Genomic DNA, 9,095 nt, shown 5'->3' on the forward strand with positions numbered 1-9,095 from the left:
GAGGGAGTTTCTTTCTTTACTTCATGCGCTGGAAATGGGAGGAAGAGTGCACCAATCACCTGATGAGTATCGACAAGTTTACCTATACCTCCCTACCTCACCAGGATCTCTTTTTTTTTTTTTTTTTTTAATATTTTTTTATTGACAACACAAAACAAAAGATTAGCTGATAACATGTACATTTGATATCCAATAAGCCGTACATATAAATACACATTAAAGACGTATTGGCAAAGAGTCAGCTTAAAGAAAAGTTCCCCAAATTTTTTCAAATTTTATCATAGATTTCAATCCCCTCGTTTTGGCAATAGCACGTTCCATAGTATAAATTTCATTAACTAAAAACCACCATTCCATGATATGTGGGGATTTCTGAGATATCCATAGCCTGGCAATTGTCAGACGAGCACAGGAAACTAGTACCGTTAATAAATCTTTTTGTGGACAATTCTCAGATTGTATATCTAGTAGTATGGACAATGGTGAAAGAGGACCAAGAGCAATTTGTTTTTGCAACAGAATATTTTCAAATCCGGACCAAAACTCAGACAAAACTGGACAAGAAAAAAATATATGAATAATATCAGCCGCGACAAGATCACATTTGGGACACTTGGAACGAGAACTTAATGTAGGATTTAAAGTCCACTTAGAAATTCTAAACGGTGTATAATATAAAGAACAAATAGTTTTATATAACTGAATCCTCAGGCTTGAAGATTGTACTACTTTGTTGATATTACAAAGTGACGCCGAGATCTTAGTGGGAGTAATATTAGTCCCTAATCTAGAAGCCCATTGCAGAGCAATTTTTGGACAATTATCTTCTTTGAAATTAATTAAACATTTATAGCCCTTACTAATTACTGACTTCTGATTTTTTGAATAGAAACATGACCATAAATCTGACTCTAAGATTTGATTGATTTTCATTTTACCAACCAAAAAATCTCTAATTTGCATATATTTAAATCGCATACCATCCGTTAAATTAAAAAGAAATTTAAGTGTTGCGAAATCTAAAAATCCCTGGTTACCATATAAATCACCTAGCAAATTAATTCCTAAATTAGCCCATGCGGTCCCACGTCCATTCTTGAATATATCCGGTAGCCCAGGATTACCCCACAGATCAAGCTTAGGATGAAAAAAAGAGGTCTTGCATGTAGTTAATAAAGTTTTCCAAACCGCAACTGTCTCTCTCGCAGTCTTAAATTTAACCCTTTTAAAGTAGTTTGGGTCGTTAACTCTTGCAAGAAAGCAATTAGAGTCATTGCCTAGCATGAGTTGGTGGTAATAGTATTGATTATTGGTAAAAAATAAACTACGCAGACGGCCAACAAAAGTTGCCAAAAAATATAATTTAAAATCGGGGAAGTTTAAACCGCCCTTATTAATTGGTAATTTAAGCAGGGCAAGCGATCTTCTAGCTTTCTTATATCCCCAAATATAGCTGCTTAAAATCCCATCTAGTTTCTTAAAAAAAGGATTATTTAAACATAAGGGTATAGACCTAAATAAGTACATGAATTTGGGCAAAATCTTCATTTTAATTAAATTAATCCGGCCTATAAGGCTTAGAGGTATTTTGTGCCATTTTTTGAGTACGCGAGCTGTTTCTTTCAATAATGCGTCATAATTCAGGTTTTTTATATCGCTTACTTTAGCAGAAATTTTAATGCCTAAATACGTCGCCACCCGGCAAGTACCTTGAACAGGGGTCAATGATTTATAGTTTAATACAACTTGTGTTTTACTTAAGTTTAATTTGTATCCTGAGATTACTCCAAAAGCATTAGATTCTTCTATTATCGCAGTAAGAGCTTTTTCTACATCAGTAGAATAAATAGCGATATCGTCTGCGTAAGCAGTAATTTTCAAGGAATTAGAACCAAGTTGTAATGGAATAATATGTGATTGAAGTGATAATGCATTTATAAAAGGTTCCATAGAAAGTGCAAATAATAAAGGTGAAAGCGGGCACCCATGCCTCGTGCCCCTAAGTATTTTAAAACTTGGGGAAATCATACCTGCATAGCTGATTTTGGCGGTTGGCGAATTATATAGGGCCTGTATCCATTTTAAATATCTACCATTAAAGCCATAAGCCCGCATTACAGTCCAGAGATAATCCCAACCAACTCGGTCAAATGCCTTTTCAGCATCTAAGAGTATCATACCGAGTTGGGTGGAATTAACCGCTGCTATATCAAAAGCAGTAATTGCCATATTGACATGGGCCGTAGTATCCCGTCCTGTAATAAATCCATGTTGTTGTGGATTAACTAATTCGGGCATAAAAGGGGCTAATCGAAGTGCAAGTATTTTAGAGAAAATTTTGGCGTCGACATTAATTAAAGATATGGGCCGGTATGAACTACATTCTTCAGCTGGTTTGTTTTTTTTGAGGAAAAAAACTATTTTAGCAGAGTTCCAAGAATCTGGAACTTTCCCTGTTTGATCTATTGAGTTGATTACTAAACAAAAAAGGGGGAGTATTTCATCAAGACAGATTTTATAGAATTCTATGGGAAGTGTGTCCTCGCCTGCAGCTTTGCCCGACGGAAGAGACGCTACTGCCTTTCTAATCTCAGCAAGAGTGACATTCTCTGCTAATTGCCGACTATGTTCTACCATTATATTATTAGTAACATTATTACCAATGTACGCTCGAATGTTGTGTAAAGTAGGAATATTTTCTGGAGTGTATAAATGGCTATAGTATTTAACAAATTGTGTTATGATGTCCCTAGTTTGGTCATAGATAATATTATTGGGGCCTTTAATACATTTAATTATTGTATTAGCTTTATTATCTGCAATTTTATAAGCCAGAATCTTACCTATTTTATCACCACTCTCATATTGAGATATTTTAAATTTCTGCAATTTTACAGTGGCTCGTTCTCTGAGAACGTTTTTAGTAGCAGATCGAAGACTGATTAGCTCCAGTCTTACTTTATCTCCATCCGAAGTGTTTTGTATTAAAGCATCTGCTAGTTGATTTTCCAGAGATAGAATTTTAGTGATAATATTCTTATTATCTTTACGAAGTTTAGAGTTTTGTGTAAAAACATATTGTTGAGTAAATCCCCTTATACTAGCTTTACAAGCGTCCCATACATAAATTTTTTTGTTATGAAGTTTCCTAATTTCCAGGAAAAGCGGGACAAGATGGCGGCTTGAACGCGCCGCTGAGCGGCAGCACTGTGTGATGCTCCCTCTCTCTCCCTCACTGTGAAGTCCCTGACTATGCTGGAGGAGAGAATTATAGAGAAGCTATGGGGAGAATTTGAGAACTGGGGAAATCAAGAATAGATTGGAATTGGAGAAAGCGAGAAAGCGAGGAAAAAATGCTAATCAGCTAACCAGTCCTTTCTCTTTGCCCGCTGACTTGCCGTTGTGCGCTGAATCGGATGCTGCGGTTCCTGCTGGGTAGCTGTAGGTGGAGGTGGAGGTGGAGGCTTCTCTTCACTCAGCCAACGAGTGTTTTGGGCGCTGCCGGAGCCGTGGTTTCACAGGGCTTATCGCCTGATCACCTTGAGACCGGGCTGGCGGTTAGCTCAGCTTTTGACATTTTTCACAATTCCCGCATCTATAGAGGGGAAAAGATACGGCCTGCCTCCACTATTCACGCTATGGCACCGAAGAACGCCCACAGAACGGGTCGGGCTGGGAAAGGTCTCGCCTTTGAAAACTTCGCTTCCAAGGGAAACAATGTTGCTGCTGTAACGGCTCCCCCAGCGGCTCTCTCTGCAGCTTCGTCGGCTTCGTCGGAAGTCCCAGCAGAACATGCTGGGAGAGTGGAGAAAGCAGTAGCATCGGCGGTTCCTGGTAAGCTGATTATCCGCCCTTCTTTATTACTGGTAGATACACAAGACAAACCTGGTTCTACATCTAGTGTTAAAACCAATACTGCCTCTGCTAACCCGTTGGTTCCCCCCTTATCTTTGAGACATAATGACGCCACACTTCCAATCGGCACCGATATCAATCTAAGTCAACAACAACAACAACTAGACGATGATTGCAGGCTTAACAAAGAAATAAACTCAACTTCATCTAATATGAATCAGCTAAAGTCTCCTGAACTGGTGGGGGGAGAGAAATTGACGGTTGATATAGCGGACATGGCAGATACTGTGAACCCGTTTGTCTGTACCTCTGGGGCTGACCAGACACAGGTATCTATAGAATTGAGCCCGGCTACATCTATATTACCCATTGCGGGGGTACAAACTATCCTTACAGAAGACGAAGCAAACTATAGGGAAATTGAGGATTGTATGGTTGATGAAAATGAGGACTCTGTTGAAGAAATAGAGGAGGATGCGTCTAGATCCCCTTCGCGTTATCCTGGTCCTAAAAAAGGAAAATCAAAGGCGAAATATAAAACCAAGAAAGGCAAGACTCTTAATATCTCTGCCCTGTCTGCTGTAAACTCTGGGCATAAAACTCGTGGTAAAATTATTTTAGATGAGAGTCCTTTACGAAGGTGGATACAGGCAAAAGGAGGAGTCAAGACTATGGCCCTGCGTCTTTCAGGTACTAACCCTGCTGAAGTAGAAGAGTATTTAAAAAAGGGCTCTGTTTTACCTGGAGACCAAACAATGCAACCGACTTCAACTGATTTATCTGTATCTTCGATGGATAGCCCACTTATTGAATCTAATGTCTCCTTGTCTTTCACCGCAGTAACTGATACTATTGATTTGGGCTCTCAACATTTGCCCTCAGTGCCTTCAATGCCTGCAAGTATTCCAAGTGCCTTAAATGCTCCAAATGCTTCAAATGCACTGTTTGCTCAAAGTCAAGAGAACGTAGAATGTAGCCTTTCTTTGTTTGATCAGATTTTAAAGATTCTGACTGATAACAGAAATGAAGCACAACAACATTTCTTACAGCTTAGGGAGGATAATTGTCAATTACAAAGGTCCTTGGAAGAAGCTACTAACAAGTTCGGAATAATCACTCAGGAAGTCGCGGAGTTACAACAAAGAGTTGCAGGCATTGAGGAAACATCTGTGCGAGTAGAGACTCTATCCAGTCAACATGATGTGCAGATATCTACCCTTCAGACTAAGCTTGAGGATATGGAAAACCGTCAAAGGAGGCAAAATCTTCGACTTTTTGGCATAGCGGAAGGCTTAGAAGGCGCTGACCCGCGGACCTTTATGGTGAACCTCTTTCAAAAGGCTTTCCCCGATCTATCAGATTGGGATTGGGATTCCCAGCTACAAAGGGTCCATAGACTTCCTCTTGTTCAGAGAAATAAGGAGAACAAGTTTCCAAGGCCCTTTTTGATATATTTTGGTAATTACTTACTAAGGCAAGCAGTTTCTTCTAAGGCTAAACCGCATACTCCGATCAAAGTTGAGAATGTAACGTTTTTTGTTAGGTCTGATTTGAGTAAAGCTACCATGGACAAACGATGGAAGCTGCGACAGCTTATTGACCCTTTCAAATCTCTGGGTGGGCAAGTATTCTTGCAGGAACCTGCCCGTTTAAAAGTAATTAAAGGGGGCCATACTTATACTTTCACCGATGTTAGAGAAGCTGAGATTGCATTATCGAATTTTGGTTAATAAATGGCTTCTATGTATATCATTATTTACTTATAAACTTTTCGTAGATTGGTGGAATTATATTTGTAATGTCTTGTATCAAAATTAGGCTACTAATATAGATCTCTCTTGGTATTTTTTTTTCTGTCCTTAAGTTTCTCGTATTTGGCTCTTTCTTCTTTTTCTCTCCTTTTAGCTCTCTGTAATCTTTGATTTCCTACCTGGGACTCTCTCCTTCTTAGGAGTGGGTGGAGGTGAGTGAGGGAGGGAGCTACCTAATGCTGCCCCTCTATTAGGCTACCAAACAACGGCAGCATGTAGCAAGGGGGTGCTCTCCCCAATAGGGTTTGGGGGAAGGTCCTGGCTTGGGTGGGTCTGGAGGAGGGGTTCACGGGTATTGGTTAAAAATGTTAAAAATGACAACACTATGACAATAATCTTTGAAAATAATAAAAAAGAAATGCTGATATATATTTTTTTTTCTCTTTTTAAAAAAAAAAATGTCTAAACTTAGTTGTTTAATATGGAATGTTTCGGGCCTCAATTGTAAAAATAAGAGACGATTAGTACAAGAAGAGCTTAAATTGTACAATCCCCACTTAGTCTTAATCACAGAGACACATATTTGCTACAAAGATAGGAATTTGTTAAGGCTAGCAGGGTATGAGGTTATTGCATGTACAACCCTAAATGCTACTATTAGAGGGGTTGCCATTTTAAAACAAAGACAGCTGAAACTAAATATTATCAAAACGGCTGTAGATAAAAGGGGCCGATGGATAATTATTCAATTCCACCTGGAAAACCGTAAATATGTAATATGCTCTGTATATGGATCTAATGTTGACGATCCTTACATCTTTGATTGGCTAAATATGGAGCTTTTGGAATGGGAAGGAGAACTCTTAATTGGAGGTGATTTTAATTGTATAATTGACTATGCCATAGATACCACTAAACACACTGGTTTTCAATGTATGCGGAAGACACGTGCGGCAATTTTAGAGCTAGGTCGGCTACACAATTTAAAAGATACTTGGCGAACTCTTCATCCTAAAATACCAGGGTATACGTATTACTCTGCACCTCATAAATTATGTTCACGGATAGACATGATCTGGGCTTCTGATAGGATATTAGAATCTAGTACTATTGAAATATGCCCCAGACTTACATCAGATCATAACCCCATTCTTTTTACTTTTCAAACAGTCACCAGAACTCAAGATACTAGATTATTCTCCTTTCCGAGATATCTTTTTTCTGATTCAGAATTTATTTTACAACTTAAAAAGCACGTTTCGGAATTTATTGATACGAATCTTGATTCTACCTCACCAGGATCTCAAATACATTAAACCCTAGCAGTTCCTCCCATGCTATTGGCCATGGATCAGCCAGTTGCTGGGAATAGCAACCCTTAATTCTTAATAAACAATATACATTGAAATACTTCAAATAATAACCCAACACAGTTCTTTAAATGCAACAATATGTTTATCTAATTAAAGCATAAGGAAATCATATAGCATTCAATATTTTTGGTTCGCATATTTACCTAATCTGGCTAAATGTCGTCCTCTATGTAAATTTCAGATCTTTCGTCTCTATGCCCATAAATCAAGGAATCAGTTCGTAAATTGATTGGGCATCTGATCAGTCCATCAGAGTCTCTGGCAGCAGCTGTCCAGCAGTGTCACCGTCCTCTCCGTCAGCATAACGTTGGGCAATCTAGTAAAGTGATGGTGTGCAAGGAATAGAGTGCTCAGATCTACCCTCTCTAGTCTACTTTTATAATAAATTTTTATCGGCAAATGTTTCAATACATGTTTCAGAACAATTTTAATTGGTTAACCAGGATCACTCTTCCTGATTCTCATATATTAAATGTTGCATTAGATGCAACTTCTCAATTTGTAAATAGATTTGCAACAGTTTGTAGTCCATTCAGGGCAAGTTGATTCCCATGCGGGGTTGTGTCCTTAGTGTCATCAATTATAACAGTTCATAGTTCAACAAAGTTCTTTGTTTGATGCTTGGCGCTCCTCCCAGGATGTCCTTCACGGGTACAGTCTGCCTGGGGTCAGGACGAAGTTATTGTTGCTCATTTTTTAGCGCAGGCGCACTTCACTCAGTGACATCTGTGTCATGTCGGGGCATCAGAATAGGGATGGCAGCCATTTTGTGGCCACTCCAGAAAGGTCAACTTAAGCAAAGAAACATAAAACGTAATTAATACATGACTATTAAAATGTTATTCCCTCACTAACCCCTCAATGTGTGTGTATTTATCTAGCAAAAGCAACACACATTGCAGTTTTATACTCACAATTTAAAGCACAATTCACAAATCACATCACAAAGCAACATATATCATGCAATTTCTAAATATCCGACATTAGTATGCGTACGAAATTAGTTTACATATCAATCAAGCCATGCAAATGCGATTCCCACGTGTATTTTCTAATTAGAAATGTTGATTAATTAAACCCACAGCAAACAATTAATACTATTAATGTTAATCAATTATTCATGTTAATTCGAAATGATGAAATGGAGGAGGTATACGTTTCTTAGGGAAAACCTCGCTCCAGCAATCCCCCCTTTGGTGATTTTTATCACCACAAAACACCCAAATTTAGTATCCTTTAACGAAGATTTGAAATGACTTCTTACTCATAGCTCAAAATTCAGTTTCTTCATAATCATCTCTTTTGGCTTTCTTGTACATATTATCGTTCCACTCATCTAAAGCTATTTCTTCAAAATCATTTTCTGGATCTTTTCCTTTTCTCTTAAGTTTATCTCTTTTTATTTTGTTATTTGTTTTCTTTTTCCTGCAACACATACACCCTAATCTTATCACTAATACTGCAACTATCACACATGTTAATGGAAACAAAATTTTACCTATAACAGTACTACCTATTTTAGTTAAGAAATTTTTAATAGCAGCTATTTTCTTTCCCATTCTTGTCCATACATCTTCAACCTCCAGTGGTACAAGTTCATTGTGCAATTCAGTAATATTTTTAATGTAAACTTTTAGATCTTTACTTTTATCTGGAATGTAAGTGCAACAATGTTGAACTTAAAGCATTCCACAGACTCCACCCTCCTTTGCCAAAAGAATGTCAAGGGCAAGTCGATTTTGCATCACCATAGCACGCATGGCAACCATTTCAGTATTAACCAATAAGAATCCATGAGCAGTGCTTGTTGACAAGCGATCCACTACTGTAGATAATCTTCTAATTTTATTTGCATTCAGAGTTATTCCCACTGCCGGTATCAATGCACAAAAGATGTCACCCACAATTTCTGCCCAAGATTCTCTCTTTCTACGCACTAAATGACTATTTAAACTATTTACACCCTCTTATCTGTCCATGTGAAAGATTTTTGGAAATACCAGGCCTACATAACATGTGCCATACCAATAGTCTGGCAAACGATAATATGCCCTATTCCCACAGATATAATATATTCCAGGAAATACTGGATATCTTCCACCTTTGAATCCCCATC

The sequence above is a fragment of the Triturus cristatus genome, chromosome 6 (assembly GCF_964204655.1).
Source record: "Triturus cristatus chromosome 6, aTriCri1.1, whole genome shotgun sequence".
Taxonomy (NCBI): domain Eukaryota; kingdom Metazoa; phylum Chordata; class Amphibia; order Caudata; family Salamandridae; genus Triturus; species Triturus cristatus.